We start from the raw sequence: 20,550 nt of genomic DNA, 5'->3' as shown, positions 1-20,550 counted from the left end.
GGGCAAGTGTGTACAATTAACAAAATCTTTATTAAAATAAAACAGAAATAAATAGTTGATGTTTATGCTAAACTGTGCTTAGTTTTACAAATTTTAAAAATTTGAAAGGTTTTTTTTAGGGTTTACATTTTTTAGTAACTGGTAGTATAAGGTCGGAGCAGCTTATACTTTGTGCTAAATATTGACTGTTTTAAAATAAGGCTTTTTGTAAAATTTGAAATCATCTTATTGTCAGTTAAACATATCTTGATATTGATAGATGGATGGTGTATGTATGTTTCCTCTTATGCTCTGTTAACTTCTTATTTTGATATCCAATATTTGAATTTTATTTTGGTGAAATGCAATCTAGTACCATTATTTAGACACTTCTCTTTTGCAGTAAATTAATATTGGATTGGTAACTCTGTCTCTTTCTTCACTCATTCCTCAGTACAAGATGAAAAAAGCTAGCAAACGTTGTTATTTCTACCATGAAACTTGAACTGTATCAGACACTATGTAAACCTGGGAATGTTCTTGATTAGTTGTTTCAGTAACTTGTTTATACATGTTTTGAATATAGTTTACTGACCAAGTTTACTTTTAAAGTATTCCATACTTAGTGATCTTGAGATAATATCTGGGTATTTATAATTTGAAAAGACTTCAACATAGTAACTTAAGTTTCAAAACATTTAAATAAATTATTTCATGTAATCCAAGCAATCCTTAGTTCAAATGATACTTATAGGGTAGCAATTAATGTATTCCCAAATAACCAACCCGTTTACAAATTGTTCATTATTGTGATCACATTGCGCCATAGGTTTTGCAGATCCTAATATTAAACAGTGGGATTAATGATAATGGTGTTTTTAATTGCATATATTTTTGTTTTTTGTATCTTGTATTGGGAACATTGTTGTGATTCCACAAGAATTGGATGCATAACTATTGGAGAAAAAATCATTTGAAAAAGTTAATGGGTTTCTGGACCCTTCTGTTAATTTTTAGGGAAAAAAGTTGTTTTGACTATAACCATAAGTTTCAAGAAAAGTATTTATTTTTAGTTTTTTTTCTCAAGAAGTACCTTTGTTGTTATGTGAAAGTATACTTTGGATAGATATTTTACAAGATAATGTGTGTAATTATTTAAATGATGTAATAGCAATGTTTTAAGAAGTTGAGTACTAATTTGAAAATTTATTAAGAATTTCTATGGATGTATGCAAGAGATGGATAATCATTTATTAATTATGAATTTACATTTTTCATTGAGGAAAAAAGTTAGAAGTTTGTGATAACTTTTATTGAGCAAAATTCTAATCATTGTATGAATAATATTTCTTGTACAATAAATACTTTAGATTCTCCCAGTTCTTTAGTTTCAAGTAATCCACAGAAAAAACTTGCAGGTGACGAAGAAGAGTTTAATGTAAGAACTACACTTCGTTGTTTTTAACTTTGTTGTCATTAAAAAAAATGAGCTAATTAATGAAATAGTAGATAGTCTCTTGTTTTAGTTGAATGAAAAATGCATGAAAATATATTTGGTTTATTATGAGCAGTCTTACTGTGTTGTATATATTTAAGGTTGAAATGTATATACATGTTCTTGACTTGTAATGAGTATATTTAAAATACATATATGTTACTGAACATTTATGCCCAGTGTAAAAGAATGTGAGAGAAGTTATTTCAAACAATGGATAATTTTCACAGCTGCACTGTCTCCTATAAAATTTTTTGTTGTAGTATGAGGTCCATATTTATTTTTTAACAGGTATATTATTGTTACTCTGATCTGCTTTGCTCTTTACTTATAATTATTTTAATACTATTCATTTGGTTGGTGTCTTTATCCTAGGTATATGCTAGTATAATAATAATTCAACTATATCTTGTTATATGTATGCTACTGAAGACAGCATTACTTGTTTAATTCTAAACTAGTGTGTGTACAATATTCTCTTGATATAAGACTGGTAACAATTTAAATCATCTCATTCTTATATTGTCTATATGGTCATTGTGATTTGGCTTTGATTATATCCTAATTCAAATTCTAGGTTGAATACATGATATGGATTGGATATGTAAAACAAACAAAGAAAAAAAATAATGTAGTGTATGTGTGTGATACTTTGATGTGATCAGTGAATTGGATCCACTGATAACAGTAAATTTGTCCAGGAAGTGTGGGGTACTGTATTTAACAAGTTTTTTAGTGTATATAAAATAAGGGGCAAGTGTGTACAATTAACAAAATCTTTATTAAAATAAAACAGAAATAAGGGATGATGTGCAGACTGTAACAGTGGATGTTTATGCTAAACTGTGCTTAGTTTTACAAATTTTAAAAATTTGAAAGGTTTTTTTTTAAGGTTTACATTTCATTTGCTCAGTTCGAACAAATCGTAATGTTGGAAACTGTTCTTTAAAATCTCTGCCCACCTGTCTTGGTAAGATACTGTGTTCTACAATTTTGTGTTTTTGTAAGTAATAGCCTAAAATCAGGAATTTAAATGTATTGTAAGAATCCAGAGTGTTTTGTACATATATAAAATATTTTAAAGCATAAACATTTTGGTCAGATGTGCATACCTTAATTAAGATGAGCAATATATAATGGTTAAATTAAGATAGTATGTTTAATAAAAACAAATATCTAATAGTGCCTTTTTTATTAGATGGGTTTATTTGTAACTTTTTAGGACATATAATTAAATCTAGACCTTATTGTTGTTGGTCTAATTTCACGTTGAGATCCTCACCCTGTTGAACTATGCATTTATAGAAATACCATCTGCCTTTGCATCATTAACCTTAGTTAACACTGCCTGCCTGTAGTAAAACCATCTGCTTAGCAACAGAGTCTCCCTGTAGTAACTTATAGTGGTATCAAACTATGAAATCACTCTATCCCCTAAGACAGTTGCACCATAATTTTTTATTTTGCGGAACAGTGTCTCCTAACAACATTGAGCAACACTCAAACTATGATGTTGTATAACATCTCTTAACAACACGTTCTGTGGCAGCAGACAACTTCCATTGTTAAATGTTATATTGGCATAAGAAATTTCACCTGTAAAGTGTCATAGTGGCTCAGCAGTTTGCCCCTATCATTGTACCGTATGCTATGACATCATCTTTAGCAGTATATACCTCCTGAGGCAGTCTGTGCATAGAACTGTTCTGCTACTTTCACATAGTGCAGCTATTTTTGGTTATTGATTTTCATCCAGTTTTCTGATAGTTTGTATACAGAAAGAAAATGCGAAATGTTGGAGTTTTGACACTGGTTCATTACTGATACTTAGAGTAAAGTCTTGCTAAGGAAATCTCATTTTCCGTGTTTTATATTTTTTTAGCCTGCTGATCTTGTATGCATCACTCCTCTAATTTTCTTTTATTTAAAAACAGTATCTGTATAAAATGGAATAAGAAAATTACATACAAAAAATCGGCAAAAGATTTTGTACAACACATCCTAGCTGTTCCAAAGACAATTCAGATACTGACAATAAAGTAAAATGTCTATGTTGATGTGACCTGTTGCCATCAGTCCAATTGGTGAGTGCTACACCATACTTTGAGTGTATGAAAAAGCTATCAATATCATTTTTCCAATATGTGTGTTGAAAAAGGCTAAGTTTCTGGGAAGGTAATACCTTATGTCAGGCATGTTATTTCTATTAGATATGATGATGAGGTCGTTGTGTGTGACAGACAGAAGCCAAACTGTGTATTCAGTCAGTGCTGTATGGAAGAAATTTTGCAGCTTTTGGAAGTAACTACTATTATAACAACCTCAGTCGAGAAAAAACGTTCATGCTTTCCACCATTGATCTCAAATGATATTTTCTTTGGAGGATAGGAGATGTTGTAGTAGAGGTCTTTTCAATAACATAACTTCAATACAAATTGGGTCAGTATATGTACAATGTAGCTGCATAAATTTCTTTTATGTGGGGAAGCAACAAAAAGGAAAGGCTGAAATCTGTAATAGAAATGAAATTAGGAAATCCAATAGATGGCATATTTACTTATTTTGACTTAGAAATTATGGGGGCGAATCTATGCAACTTTGAAATATTTTCTTCAGCAATGTTGGAGAGCTAACAAAAAAGTTATGATGCACTATAATAGCAGGAATGTATTAAAACCTACCAATGTAGAAAAACCTACCAGTTCTGCCTTATCTTGTCTAAATCGTTGTTCTGAACATACTGACGGAACATAGATTTACATAAATAAACAGCAACCAAGCAATCCTTAGCATTGTGTGACATGCTACAGAGCATTTGGATAAAGATTTCATTAACGTTCATTAATAGTTTATGTGCATTATGTTATCCAGGTGTTTTGCAAAGTACTAATATGTGCATTTATATCATCGTATACTGCCATTATAGTTCAGCCTGTTGTAAGTTCGTAGACCTAAATAAGCTCCTAAGTTTACTTGAATCAAATTTTTCAGGTAAAACATTGTTTCCCAATGTTGTTATATTTATTTCCATAACTTTATTCACTATGTTTAAATGAGGAACTTCAAATCCTCTTGATATCAACTAATATAAGTATATTTGAAAATGATAGTGTAGAATATTAATGCATAAGCCATAGTTTGAACCTAACTGTGACCTGTATCATTTAAATGCATCAATATTGTAAAGTAATACATAGTTTTACTAATGAATCCAAACCACAACAAACTTTAAAGTTTTTTTATTACCCATTCATGTTTCTCAAATTTTATTAGTTCATTTGTGTAATTTTTATAGTTTTTGTGCATTGAGTATGTGGTGTTTTAATACAGTAGCTTCATAACTGATGTTATTAGTAGTCATGATTAAAGAGAAGCAGGGCATAATAGAATTGTATTTTGTTTTCAGTGTGAAAGATTTGACAGGAATACATGGAAAAAACTTAGAGACAATGTGTTTATTCTTTAGGGGAAGAAATTTCTTTATTAGAGGAGCCTGGCTCCAATATTGATCTGGATGATCTTCAGATAACACTTGATGTGTTGTGCTTGACTTTACATCCTGAAATGGAGGAACTGGTAGAATGGAATAATACTGTGCGTACAGTGTCCTATTGTAGCACCCACCAATGCCAGAGTCTGAACCTTTGAAATCTATTGATGAAGACGAGGATGATTTGTCGGCATCTCGTTCAGAGTAAACAACCTTGTTTACAGTATTTTTATAAAAACTGATGAGTACTTTAGCTTTTAACCTGATTCTATGTATGTATTTTTTACATACATATGTATATTTTATATATATATGCATGAAGTGAAATTCTACTAAAAATTATTTTTTGTTAAAAAATAAGGTCATCTAAAACTTGGCACTACTTTATGCAGATATTCACCTTAAGCTGCATATAAAAACATGACAATCATAGTAAACTATTACTTCACTGATGTCATGTTAATTAGTGCCTCTACCATACTGGGGGCAGGAATGCTAACTTCAAGAGAAGTTTTATCTTACTTATTTCAAATTGTTGTACCTTATTTTCATTTTTTTACTTTATTTATTTTCATGTTTTTATGTTTATGTTTTGTTTTTCTCATTTTAACTTGGGAGAGCAGTCACCTTGTCACAACTGTCTGCAAGCAGTGAAAGGTGATATAGATGTGGGACATTGTGGGCTTGAGCACCCACATCTCTCTCTCCAATTTCTAAATTTCTAATCTTCTTATGTGAGAGTAGCAAAATGGAGGTTAAGACTGATAGATGTGGGTCCTACTTTTCAGCCACTTCCAAAACGTAGGATACAATTTATAATCCTGTGTTTAAGCTTGTACTGTAGGATCCTTTTAAAAATATGCAGCATATATTTAGTTTAATTTTAATGTGTATTGTTTATGGCTTAAAATTTATGGTTATAACATAATTACTCAGAGGTTGTTTAATGCAGTTGTTCCTCATGATTTTTTTACTCATTTGATTTATTTAGATGTAATTATTTAATTTCACTAAAATATATATATATAATATTGTGTGTGTGTGGAGGTTAAATATTTTTAGGAGCTTGTAATATCTGTATTTAAATATTTAATTTTCAGCATAAAGACAGAGATTGCATGCCATCAGCTCAGTCATCTGCCAAGTTTTGAACAAGAGACCATGAAAATGTGTATTCAAAGGGTAGGAATCTTTACTTCAAATGTATAAACAATTTTATTATAGTATTAACAACTTTAATGTCACAAAAACAAAAATATGTAATATATTTTTTTCACACCGTATGAAAATAGTTTTTCATACCCATATATCTCATCCCACACATACCCATTTTATCTAATCTTGCTGTATTGGTTACAGGAATCTTAGAGATAAAAAAAACTTATTTGAAGTACTTGAAAACTAGGTTAAACCACTATAAAGAATATGGAAATGTGTGCCATAATAGAACAAAATTACATGTTTATACTTGTATTTTTGATATCAAAATGAAAATTGAATTTGTAATTCTTAACAGTGAAATAGCATGAAGATACCATACCAATAGACATGGTATTGACATTGATTACAATATTTACTGCATCACTAATTTTTAAAAAAATTTCTTGTAGAAGAAAATGTATTTGAAGAAATGAAAATATTTAACACTTTTTGTTTGTTGTAATGGATTGATCTTCAGTAGTTAGTGTTTAATATAGGAGAAATTTTGTCTTTCTAACCTTAGCTCCTTGTTGGTATTTTTCTACAGTATTTGTCTGTGACTTGTTGGGGATAAATAAACTGACAATCTACCTGATTTAAAAAATACTGAACCAATCAACAGCACTCTTGCTAAACAGTCTTGTACATTCAACAATGTTACTCAGTCTTAGTGAAGTTGAGCCAAGCTGCATAGGAGTCAGCTGTACTAGGATTTGTCACAATCCTATTAATGGAGAGTTGTTACATGCTCTTTTGCCTGACATGAAAACATGGAGTTATTGGGAGAATAGTTTTGCAGTGGGTGAAAAATTGTGCATATAGAGGGCAGTACAAGTTAAGAAAAGCTGATATTGTGAAAAAAGTGTAATAATCTGTTAAAAATACATTTTCATCATAGGAAAATGTTGATATAATGTAATGCAAGTACAAAACCAGCCTTTCCATGCTGATGAAATATATAAATTATTTATGTAAAAAATAAAATAAAAATAGCTGGTATAATATACAAGATCCTGCAATTTTTTTCTGCCTTTGTGAAATTCTTAATGCTATTGTTATTGTTATTGCAATATGTTATTTGAAAATAAAAACATTACTTCAGGTAATATTTTATGTATTATAAACTTGTAATTATTCTTATCAATGTATATGTAATAGGGAATTAAAGTTTTAAAACATTATAGGGAGAATTTTTTGTTCATCTTCTATCTTTAAGAGAAATAATATGTAAATTATTTCAGTATTGCATACTTTACATATTTTCATCTGTAGGTGCTAAAACAGATGACCCTTCCATGCTATCATTTAAGTAAGCTAGGTGAATACTAGTATCCTGTGGTAGACTCTGAGTCTGAAGAACATGCAGATCGTTCATTTGGATCTCTTGTGCCTCCACTGGGTTTAGTAGAGGTTCCACATTTTCCAGTGCTAACGAAGGCTAGTTGGGAATTACAAAATGTAGTATTTCCTCTTTTGGATCAGAATTCCAACAGAGGGCTATTGAGAAGACAAAATAAATCTGGTGAAATGGAGGATGATAATCAGATTATGGGAATGCCACTGATAATGGAAAGGAATATTGATGATAAGTATGTTAATTCTGTCAGTCAGAGATGAAGACAAGGGTATAGAAACTGAAGAAAATGAGACCACTGAATTAAACCGGTCACGTCCAGTGAGAAAAGTATCGTCCAAAAACGTTGTGCTTCAAGCTCTGCATCAATGATACCTGGAGAGTCTTCAACCATGGTTTCTGAATCTGTGTCAGTAACAGAAACTCCTGTTACTTTCTGCTCAGAAATAGCAATTACAAAGGTATTTAAAAATCTGTTTTATTTTATATAATAAGACTTCTTTCTTAAATAGTTGGCACTTATGAGGAAAACCTGGAGGTAATTATTACTAAGTACTATTAAATAAATTCTGGAAAAGAATGTTTGTAGATATGGTAAGACAAAATACCTTTATACTGTTCAAATCCTGTTATATTAAGGATCTTGTTCATAAAGTATTTTATAAAACAAAGTGGCTTATTCCACTCTTGTTTAATTCCATATACTGAATTCTTTTATTAAAGTTTTTATTCAATCTGTAAAACATTTGAAGTATTTTTTTAGTTATATAACAACTATTTTATATTTATTACATTGCAATCTTAAAACAACAAAAAGAATTTTAAAAACCTGATTTTAGTTTCATAAACATTGTACACTGTCAGTTTACATACAGAAAGTCATACTTAGAAATATTATATAAAATTACAAAAATGAAGTATATGTTTGACAATTAATAGATTAATTCTAAATTGTTATCATGAAACATTTAAAATAAATAAATAATTTTTGCTTTAATGACACAACAATAGCGTCTTAGATAGAACACTTATAATTAATCTATTCAACACAAATTTAAATTTCACATTTGGAAAGTTGAGCAGGAAAATAATAATTAGAATGTAACATTGGAACAGAAATAAGCATTTTACATCATAATATAATAACAGTGAAAAACAATTAAGTACTGTCTTAATTAATATCAATTTTAAAATAAGATTCACTCTATTTCCATTTACCTTAAAGTTCTGCTGGATAAACTTTTGTTATTATGTGTTATATTATTAATGTTGAAAAACAGGTTATTAAATAATTTATTTCAATCCTTTTAACCTCTTCCAACATAATAAATGTTCTTAGTACTATTATGTGACAATTTAAATTAAGTATTGTTAACTTAAATGCTACAGCTTATTTATTTAAAAGGAATTAAAGATTTATATTTCAAAAAATGTTATAATGATAAGTCATTATCTATTGTAAAAGTTTTACAATTATCTGTATCCAACTTTGGTATGATTATACAACACATACTTACTAAACAAATAATAAAAGGATTATTAGAAGTTGGTAAAAAAAGACCCAGTCAAACTATAAATTAAGAATGTTGTTTTAAATCTCTAAAACACTGATCAGAAACTTTTGGGTACTATTTTACCAATGTTAATGGAATGACCATCACATTAAAATATTTTGTTAAAGATCAACATATTCAGTGACATTTGCAAGTAGTTTAAAATGTTTTAAATTTTATGTTGAGAAAAGCAAATCCTTAATATGTCATGAATGTTACAAGTTCAAAAGTAAATAAAGATATTTTATGTTAATATAAATAGTAGTAATTATTAGTTAAAAAATAAAACAAACATTAATACAGTAACTTTAAACAAATAACTTCACTACTTTCATCAGTGTACAGGAACAGTTTTATTCAAACATGTACATGATAATGCAGATATTTCATATATACAACAGTAAAAACTGAACATTAAGTTTGTTTATACAACCATCAAAAAACAAGTGAATGTTTCTTGCTTTCAGATATGTCCATTTTACTTAAGAAGGTTTAAAGTAATTTTTCATGCATGAGAAGTTCAATCTTTACCTTTTCAAGCAAGTATAGATCAAACAATAGACGTTGTTGAGAAAGTTTCTCAAATTGTGACATGGAATAATATAAAACTGAATTATCTTACAAAAAATCGTTTTTTTTCATACTTTTAATATATTGATGTTCAAAGATTTTAGTATATTTTTTAGCTATAAAGTAATTTTTAGAATATTATTTGGTATATAAGTTACATACAATTTATTTCATACTTATGCTTTAAAACTATTCAGTTGAACAAAAATAGTTTCATGCCATTCATTTTGATGAGGCATAACTTCTTCAGAGAATATGTCTTAACACAAGTCTTTGTAATTTTCATTTCACTCAGTTTGATTATCCAGCCACATCATTATATTCACAGCTTGATTTATTTCATAGAAAATTAATGGAAAATATATTATACATTTGAAATACATTGCTCTGTAATAATATTCTAAATCATTCTAAATTATGTGTCTTTGAAGTGGAACAATGCAAGCTAGGTTTAATAAATTTAAATTAACTGTCTTCAAGAAAAATTCTAATTTATGAATTACCTCTGTTATTTTCAAAGCTATACTGAATTTTCACAACCTTAGATTCATGACTACCAAAAACTAGCTTGTCATTGTTGCAAACTTTACCTAAACTTTTGTTTTAGGAACAATTTGTGAACAATGATAATTATAATTACAGGCAATGAAACTCCAGTTTCTAAAAAAATATTTTTCAAACAAAGAGTATAAATACCTTTAATCTACAAATTACAGAAATGTAGCCTCATGAGGTTAACCTAATCTCACTCAAATTATATTTTTCTTATTATTAGCTCAATAAAACTGTAATTTCACCTGGTGAACATGATGTTCAGAAAACAAAAAAATAATAAAAGTCTGGAAGTGAGGGAATGGGATGGAAGGTCTAATAAACTTTTGTAATTTATTTTAATGCTTGAATAAAGTTGTTGGAAAGGTTCACAAGGATGCTGGTATTGTAGAAGGTCCAAAGGAAAATTTATCCTCCCACTAGAAACAATTAGGAAAGAAAAATAAAAAAATGAGATCATACTCAGATACAGAATGTCAATGATAAATATCATCAAAAACAGTACACAATTTTTTCTTGCTTCTGAAATAATGCAAATTAACCTTCAACATGCTATATTTTAATAAACAATTATTTTTGTTACACATGTATCTCCAATATTCAAATACTACACAAGGCATTGAGGATATGTAAGAAGAATTAATTTATTTTCACATAATAAACAATACTGCATAATACAGAGTAGTATTACTTTTCTACTTTTCTACATATTAATTTATTGCATCTTAAAATACTAACAAATTGAAATTTAGATGCACATATACAGCAATTTAATTTCACAAAATAACAAAAAATAACTGACCAGGGGTTTAAATTATTAATTTACAAGAATAAGACAACTAAGTGTTCATTTCTTTGATCATATTACAGACTTCAGTTCATAGTCTCCTGAATAATGAATAATACAAAAGATTTTCTGGGGCAAATTAGCACACACTAGCAAGTTTGATATTTGTCTTTTGGCTTCTTTAAGACAACATCCTTAATTTTGTTGAGAGTTGTTGGTATTTCAGCTTTCTTCAACCATGTTCTATATATCATCCTCAAATTATTTTATGTAATTCTAAAGTTCTAATTACAGTTAAGATAATTGATTTTGTGCAATTGGATTTATGTGCATAAATCAAGCCCAGTACACCCTTTTAAAATTTAGTATAGTAATTTAAACCTCTTGTACATCACCATTTTCTGCTATAATATCCAGTGTTACAATAAATTCTGTATCTTCTTCCTCTTCAGATAAAATTCCACACAACACATGATTTCTGGTTCTTAGTTTTATAAAGTAAAATTTTACTAAAATTTTCATTAAATCAAAAATGTTTAACTTGTTGTATCACTATAAGGTGTTTAAAATATGAATAATACTATAAGATAATGCTTAGAACCCTCTAAAAGACTTTACAATATTGTATACATTTTAACCATTGTTTCTTAGTTCTGGAAAAATTCTTTAAAATGTCCCTGTATCTGAAAATAATAACATCCTTGGATGCTACAGACAAATTTAATTTGATTTTAGTGATTTGGAAAAACTTCATGTTACAACCAAATTTTAAAACAAAATTTTTACGTACAAAATGTACTGCATGAAGCATCAATTTTTTTGTTTAGTTTTGCTGAAATTAGATAAATAAAGAAAAATTTGTTGAGATTAATTATAACTATGGCAGACTCTTTTTAACAAAGGAGTAATGACAAATACAATTAGAACTAATACAACAAACAATAAACTATTACAATGTGAAATGAGCATGATTGTTATTAGATATTTCTGCAGTACTTCATTTTACCATTCCTATTCTAAACTCATTTTCATTCTGTGGAAATTTTCTTTGACAGGTTTATTAGGTGAAAAATCCCAAAATAGTTGTAAATGAATGTTTTTTTATATATATCTATCAAAGCTTGGAATTCTCTATAATGAACTAAACAAGTGCTGAAATTTGTCACCATTACAGACTTGCAACTAAGCATAGAAGCCACTGCATTAACATTGCATGTTATGTTATCAGCATAAAGTGCAATCAACATTGGTATATTCTCAAAGATTATAAATTTAATTTTAATGTTAATGCTGACAAAGAAAGAAGCATTAACAATAACTTTTGGACAATCCCATATTTGACTTGTATATAACATTAAAAAAGTAAAGTATGAAAGATCAAGTTATAATACAAAAAAAGTTTAGCATAGATCTAAGGTCTACTTAGTAGCCCCAGAATGAATTTTAAATGCTTTTCTGTGAGAACATTTCTTCTTCTCAACCTTACTTTTAGTCATGTGGTTTGAAAATGATGTTTTCTAAAATAATTACTGTTTTAATGTTGTAACTTTTTCTTCAGTTTAGTTGTTTAATTTCAATCTTGTTCCATGACTGAATTTACTTTTACATGCACATCTTTAATAATTATAAATGGCTTATTGTGGGTGATAACTCACAAATTTACATAGTACCCTAATTTTATTACACATATTTAATTACACACCTTTCTCCTTCTGGTATCATACTGGCATCTCCATCTTTCTTGTATATATCCTGCTCCAAAACAATTTTGTTGGAACTCTTTTCAAATGACTTGCAAGTCTCTTCCAGAGACATTGTAACCTTGAAGTCTTTTACATGCCCACAGATCATCTGCAAAAAATGGTAATATCCACTTCTAGTAGGTTTTCCTGGCAGATTCCATCCACAACTGCTTCAACATCTTGTTTTCATGGGGGACCTTGATTTACCTAGGTAAATCAGCAAAAAACAAAACAAAACAAAATTAAACATCTGCATAATCTTCAACTAAAAATGTTTTAAGTTGTATTTGTATTTTAGCATGCATATTACTTTAATTGACAATAAAATAGTATTGTAAACATTAATTTTAAGTTTCACACAGATATAAATGATATTTCGGCTGTTCGGTCATATATATATATATATATTTTACTTAATAATAATTAGCAAACCAAATCTGAAACATCAAAAACTAAAGCACGAAAGTTGAAGGGGAAAAATCATGAGAAAGAGATATAGCATCTTCTAAATGTGACATTCTCATCTGAAGTTGAAGTTTCAGCTAACGTTTAAATAGCTCTGACAGAAACACTACAAAATCAGGTGGAAATGTAAAGGAAAAATGCTCTTTCTGTTGGTTATAAACAGGAGTTAAAGAGTAGTATGGGACTAGATAAGAACTTTTAAAAGATGTGGGAGAAACCACTCTATGATTTTACAAGATACCTACTTTTTTATGAATCTGCTAAAGGTCGAAATTTTTATTTCATATTTAGTGTATGTATTTCAAATTTGCGTTTCTAATTAGTTGGCTACTTGTACATGTTGTATGGTGGGCATAATAAAATATTAACTGAGCAATAAGACAACTAGACACACAAAATCAATATTTAACTTTTACATTTCCTTTAAATTAAGAAATTAATCGACTACTTCTCAACATACAGGTAGCTCCCTCAACTATTCAAGAACAATCCTAACTTTTGAAAATTGTGCAGGCACAAACTATAAACCAAGAATCTTAGTGAGAGGAAGGGTGTAAAAGTAGATGAGAGAATATAAGTAGTTACTGGGAGTATCTTTTCAGATTAAGAAAGTGTTAGATTCTGAAACATTACAACCTTCCCCACACAAAGCTGGAATCATACATTGCCAAGTTGGAAGGGCCAGTGGAGGTACATGAATAGTACACCAAACTGAAATCAACTGCACTGAAGAACAGGTATACTAGAATATGAAAAGAAAGTGTACTGATGGAATACCACACTATTTCTGGAACAGGAATAAATAGTGATATAATTGGGTCTGAACTGAATTGACAGGCACAATAAAGATATATAGCACTGAATCACTATAGGAAATACTGAATAACTTGACAAGATACAGTAAGGAGTTGAGAAAAATAGGAAGGCTTGTGTGTATGCAATGTTAAGGAAAGTGCCTTTGGTTACCATGCCAAGTGTGTCAATCTGAAACATTCAGTGGAAACACCTCATATAAGACTTAGCAATAAAAAAAAACATCAGGGTGAAGTGCCCTGGACATGTAGGATTCATAACTAGACCTCTGTCCACATCAATTATAAGAAACAAGATGCAATACCAAACATAGTGACAGTGAGCCATCAAATGAGCTAGAGAAAAAAAGCAGCATAAGTAGCTAGGGCTTGAAATTTGGATAGGCTATGCAGTTTGCCTAAGCAAAAAACATCAGGAGCAGCATCATGGATACTGAATATTATTGTACAATTCATTATTTTGTACTGTAACCATAAGAAAAACTACAGCTCTTTTTCACTTAGTGGATACACATGGGCTAGAAAGTAGTTTTCCAACACCCACTCGAGAAGAAATCTTTATGACCTACCACTCTGACAATTAGAACCAGAAGTGGTAAGGACTCCCATTCTCCACTAGAAGAAACGTGGCAAAGAAGGAGGGAAGAACAAACACACTGAGGACAGTGCAATGGGTGTCCAAAATTCCCATTTGAAAAGCAGATAAAGCCTGATTGCAGAAATCAGTGGGGATGGGCAGAAAAAACAACATACATACATACATTATGAGGTGAGAGAGAGAGATATGCTGCCAGTAGTTTTACAGACTTACAGAAACACCCCATATCAATATAATTATTGAATTCTAGTGCAAGTATAACATGAGCACATCTGACCATATAAGACCTGTCAGCATGCGAGACCCCATACATTATTTATCAACAAAAAATGTATGAAAAGTAATATTCTGGTCTAGCACAGTCAAAGGTGATGAGACGTAGAATCATCACAGAAGGCAAACAATATCTATCCTAGGTCATGCATATAATGTGCAACAAACGTATAGTGAGGTATTCACATTCGAGCCTGAATGATATCCTCCAAAGACTGGCAAACAGATAAAAGTGATAGTTATATGATGATCTTGGTGAGAAGAAACATTGTGTTATTGGCGACCTTCTACGGACAAACCGAATAAGCAATCATACAAGTTGATAAACTTAACCAGTGAGTACATATATAGGGAATCCTTGGAATAAATAGACAAATAACAACACGAATCGAGGTATTATGGACCACACAACATCTTAGGGAACAAATTGGACAAAGAAGTTTATCTGTAACCAAAGGGGAGTATAACAAGTAGGAAATGAAAGAGAAAGAAACAGGAAAGAAGGTAAAAAGGCCTGGGCAAACAGATGTCAAGGAAAGAAAGGTCCGATAAGGATGGAGACATAAGATAAGAGGATGATAAAGCACAAGAAACATCAAAACAACAAGGGAAGAGAAAGAGATGGTACACGTAGCAATGGGTTCAAATAGACAACTGGACAGCACATGAAGTACAAAGTTGAGATCCAATATGATAAAAACAGCAACAGGGACAGACAAGAATAGAACAAAAAAGAGGGAAATAATATGGGATGAGAGTTTTCTTTAAACAGGAGAACTCAAGGTGTTTGACATAGTGTCCCATAACATGAACAGCTGATTCCATAGCAACAGGGGCAAGAAGAAGGGAAATTCCTTTAGCAACGTGGGGAAAGTAGTGGGAAAAGGAGTGGTTGAATTTCCCTAGAAGGGGCAAGAAGAGGGGAAAATCCCCAGCAATGTGGTGGCAAGGAGTCGCTGAAATTTCTTTAGCAACCGACAAGAAGAGGGAAAAACACCTAGCAACATGGGGGAAGCAGAAGGAGTAAGTGAAATTCCCTAGCAATGGGGTAAGGAGTGGGTGAATGGCCTGTGCTAAACGGGCGGTTTGGTGTAAATCTTGCCACGAAAGAGGGAGTAATTCCCTGCAACGAAGCTAAAGAAGATGAGAATATGTCCCAACGTGGGGCAAGAGAGGAAAATCTAGCAACCAGGGTAAAGAAGATGGGAATATATCCCAGGAACGTGGGGAAAGAAGTGGAAGAAATTTCCCAGCAAAGGAGGGGGATCTCAAAATGGGGCAAGAAGAGCGGGAAACTCAGCAACGGGGAGAATGGGGAAAATTGTCCTTCAACGAGGGAGATGTGAAATCTTGTTAAACGATGCACAGAATAGGGGAAATCTCTCCAGCAACGTGGGGAAAGAAGTGGGGAAATTCCAACAACGGAGAGAGAAGAGGGGGGATATTTCCCAGTTAAACGGAGAGAATGGGTAAAATTTTCCTAGCAACTGGTGGCAAGTAATGGGGAAATTTCTTTAGCAACGTGGGAAAGAAGGGGAAAAATTTCCTAGAAATGAAGGCAAGAAGAGGAAAATTCCCCAGCAAACGTGAAGAAAGAAGTGAATGAATCTCCTTAGAAACTAGACAGAAGAGGAAACCAGCAACGATGGGTAAGGAGGGAGAAATCCCCACTGGGGGGGGGGCAAGAAGAGGGAATCTCCCTAGCAATGGGTGGAAGAGTCGCTGAAATCTCCACCAACCGGGACAAGAAGAGGGGAAAATTACCCCAGCAACGTGGGGAAAGAAGTAGGAAAGGAGGCGAAATCTCCCCAGCAATAGGGTAGAGGGTGAAATTCCCCCACCAGCAAGCAAGGAAAGTGAAATTCTTTCCAGCAACGAAGGCAAAAAAAGGAAAATTCCACAGCAACGGGGCAAGAAGATGGAATATGTCGCCAGCAACGTGGGGAAAGAAGTAGATAATTCTCTGCAACGGTTCAAAAAAAGGTTGGTATTTTACCCAGCAAACGGGAAGCAAAAGTGGGGAAATTTTCCCTAACCGGGCAATGAGATGGAATATGTCCGTATCAACGTGGGATAAAAGGGGAGAAATTCCAGAAATGAAAGAAGTGGAGAAATTACCCCAGCAACGGGGGCAAGGAGAGGGGAAATCTCCGCAGCAACCTGAAGAAAGAAGGAAGGAATTTCTCCAGCAATGGGGAAAGAAGAGGGAATATTCTCAGCAACGTGAAGAAAAGAAGTTAGGAATTCCCAGCAACGGAAGGACAGAAGAGGGGAAATTCCATAGCAACGACGGGATAAAGGGTGAAATTTCCTTGAAGCAAAGGGGCAAAAAAAGAGGGGAAAATTCAGGCAACATGAGGAAAAGTGGGGGAAATTTCACCAGCAACGTGGGTAAAAGAAGTGACGGAAAATTCTCAACGAGGGGTAAGGAGGAAGTGAACATTTTAGGAACGAGGGCTAGAATAGGGAAAATCTCTGTGCAACGTAGGGAAGGAAGAGGGCCCACCCAACATAGCAGGAAGAGTGGAGGAACTCTTCCTGCAACCAAGCAAGAAGATGTGAATATGTCCCCAACGGAGCAAGAAGAGGGGAAAATTTCCAGCAACTTGAAGAAAAAAGTGGGGAATCTCTAGCAATGGGGAAAGAAGAGGGAAAATTCCCCAGCAACTTTAGGAAAGAAATGAAGGAATCTCCCTAGCAATGGAAGGTCAGAAAGTGGGGACATCTTCACAGCAACGACGGGTAGGAGGGTGAAATCTTAGCAATGGGGCAAGAAGAGGGGAAAATTCCCCAGCAACGTGGGGAAAGAAGTGGGGAAATCTTCCCAGAAACGTGGGCAAGCAGGGTAGATTTTAGTAACCAGGGGCAAAGAATGGGTGAAATTCCATAGCAACAGGGGCAAGAAGAAAGAAATCTCTTTAAGCAAACGTGGGGGAAAAGTAGTGGAAAGATGGTTGAATCTCCCAGGAACTGGGGCAAGAAGAGGGAAAATTCCTTAGCAATGGGTGGCAAGGAGTCGCTGAAATCTCCCCAGCAACCGGGACAAGAAAAGGAAAATTCATCCCCAGCAACGTCGGAAAGAAGTAGGAAAGGAGAAGGAAATCTCCCAGCAATGGCAAGGAGGTGTGAAATCTGCTCCAGCAAACGTGGGCAAGGAGTGGGAGGAATTTCCCACAACTGGGCAAGAAGACGTGAATATGTCCCCAGCAACGGGGGCAAGAAGAGGGAAAATCTCCCAGCAACCTGAAATATGCATTCTCCTGCAATGGGGCAAGAAGAGGGGAAAACTCCTAGCAACGTGGCGAAAGAAGTTTGGGAAATCTCCTGCCAACGTGGGGAAAAGAACTGGGGAGATTCTTAGCAACCAGGGGCAAAGAACGGAGAAATTTCATAGCAACAGGGCAAAAAGAAGGAAAATCCTTTAGCAACGTGGGGAAAGTGAGGGGGAGTTGTTGGAATTCCAGCAACGGACAAGAAGAGGGAATTCTCTAGCAATAAAAAAAAGGAGTCGCTGAAATCTCCTTAGCAACCGGCACAGAAGAGGGAAAAATTACCCTAGAAGCAACGTCGGGAAAAGTAGGGAAAAAGGAGGCGAAATTCCCCTAGCAATGGGTAAGGAGTGGGTGAAATCTGATTCAGCAACGTGGCGCAAGGATGGGAAACTTTCTCTTAGCAAACGAAGGAAAAGAGGAAAATTCCAGCAACGGGCAAGAAGATGGGAATATGTCCTCAGTAACGTAGGAGAAGAAGTGGGGAGAAATCTCCCAGCAACGTGAAGGAAGGAGTGGTGGAAATCTCCCAACAATGGGTCAAGAAGAGGGGAAAATTTCCCCAGCAACGGGGAAAGAAGTGGGGAAATTGCCATTCAACGAGGGTAAGGAGGTGCAATTTTGAAAGCAACGATAACTAGAATAGGGAAAATTTCTAGCACCGTGGGGAAAGAAGTGGGGATTTTTCCCAACAACGGAGAGAGAGAATTGAGGGAAATTTCCCTACAACGGGAGTAATAAGTTGGTAAAATTTTCCAGAAATTGCGGGCAAGTAATGGGAAATATCCCAGCAACGGGAAAGAAGGAGGGAAATTTCCCAGCAATGTGGTCAAGAAGAGGGAACTCCTAACAACGTGAAGAAAGAAGTAAAGGAATCTCCCTAGCAAGGAAGAAGTAAAGGAAATTCCATAGCAAACGACGGAAGAGAGGTGAAATTTAGCAAATGGTGCAGGAGAAGGAGGGAAAATCTCCCAGCAACGTGGGGAAAGAAGGAGGAAAATTACCCCAGCAACGTGGGGAATGAAGAGGAAAAGGGTAAGGAAATCTCCTAGCAATGGGTTAAGGAGGGTGAATCTGCCTAGCAATGGGGGCAAGGAGTAGGTGAAATCTCCTTTGAAGCAACGTAAGCAAAAAAGAGGGAAAATTCCCAGCAACGTGGGGGGAATGCATGAAGGAGGGTGACTTGTTCAGCAATGGGGTAAGGGAGGGTGAAATTCCTAAGCAAAGGGGAGTGGGAGAAATCTCCCAGCAACGCGGGCAAGGAGTCGGGAAATCTCCCAGAAACTGGGGGGTAAGAAGAGGGAAAAATCTCCCAGCAACGTGAAGAAAGAAGTGGCGGAAACTGTCCTTCTCAACGAGGGATACGGAGGGTGAAATCTTTTAGAACGATATTGTGAACACGAAAACATATCTCAGCAAGGTGGGGAAAGAAGTGGGGAAATTTTCCCAACAACGGAGAGATAGAATGGGGAAATTCCAACGGGTGTAATGAGTGGCAAAATTCCTTCCAGCAACTGAGAGTAAGTAATGGGGGGAAATCTCCCCAGCAACGTGGGGGGGAAAGAAGTGGAACTCCCATGTCGGGGAGCAAAGAAGAGGGGAAATCTCCTAGCAACGTGGGAAAGGGGAATTTCCAGCAACGTGGGGAAAGAAAAGGGAGAAATCTCCAGCAACGTGTGAAAGAAGTGGGAGAACAACAATGGGGGGCATGAGTGGGGGAAATCTCCCAGCAACGGGGCAAAAGAGGGGAAAATCAGCAACCGTGGGGAAAAGAAGTGGGGAAATGTCCTTCAACGAGGGCATGATAGGGTGAAATTTGTTTTAGCAACGAGGGCTAGAACAGGAGGAACTCTAGAAACGTAGGGAAGAGGGGTATTTCCCAATTACAAACGGGGGCAAGGAGTATGAAATCTTCCTAGCAACTGGGGCAAGAAGATGAATATGTCCCCAGCAACGGGGCAAGAAGAGGGGAATTTCCCAGCAACTTAAAGAAAGAAGGGGAATCTCTAACAATGGGGCTAAGAAGAGGGGAACTCCAGCAACGTGAAGAAAGAAGTGAAGGAATCTCCCAGCAAATGGAAAAAAACAGAAGTAGGGGACATTTTCAGCAACGACGGGAAAGAGTGGGTGAAATCTCCAGCGTCGGGGCAGCAAAGAGGGAAACCTCCCAGTTAAACGTGGGGAAAGAAGTGGGGGAAATCTCAGCAACGTGGGTGGTTGAAAGCAGGGGAGATTTCCAGTAACCAGGGCAAAGAATGGGTGAAATCTAACAGCAACAGGGCAAGAAGAAGGGAAATTCCTAGCAACGTGGGGGAGTAGTGAAAAGGAGGGGGTTGAATTCCCCAGCAACGGGGCAAGAAGAGGGAAAATTTTCAGCTGCAGTGGCCAAGGAGTCGGTGAAATTTGTTAAA

General features: G+C 34.0%; 1 long non-coding RNA gene across 7 annotated transcripts; it reads left to right on the top strand.

Annotated features, from left to right (window-relative positions):
• The first annotated feature begins 26 nt into the window (after window positions 1–26).
• On the top strand, window positions 27–8,040 carry LOC143249019 (uncharacterized). Of its 7 annotated transcripts, none has more exons than XR_013027364.1 (5): window positions 27–1,417; window positions 4,941–5,168; window positions 5,588–5,765; window positions 6,065–6,146; window positions 7,437–8,040. It is a non-coding gene; the product is annotated as an uncharacterized LOC143249019 (long non-coding RNA). The 7 variants fall into 7 exon arrangements; XR_013027363.1 differs by lacking the exon at window positions 27–1,417 and adding an exon at window positions 3,345–3,913; XR_013027361.1 differs by lacking the exon at window positions 5,588–5,765 and having other exon boundaries at window positions 32–1,417.
• The last annotated feature ends 12,510 nt before the right edge of the window (window positions 8,041–20,550 follow it).

Source organism: Tachypleus tridentatus, chromosome 4, assembly GCF_004210375.1.
Source record: "Tachypleus tridentatus isolate NWPU-2018 chromosome 4, ASM421037v1, whole genome shotgun sequence".
NCBI lineage: Eukaryota > Metazoa > Arthropoda > Merostomata > Xiphosura > Limulidae > Tachypleus > Tachypleus tridentatus.
This window is presented reverse-complemented; position numbering and strand designations above follow the sequence as displayed.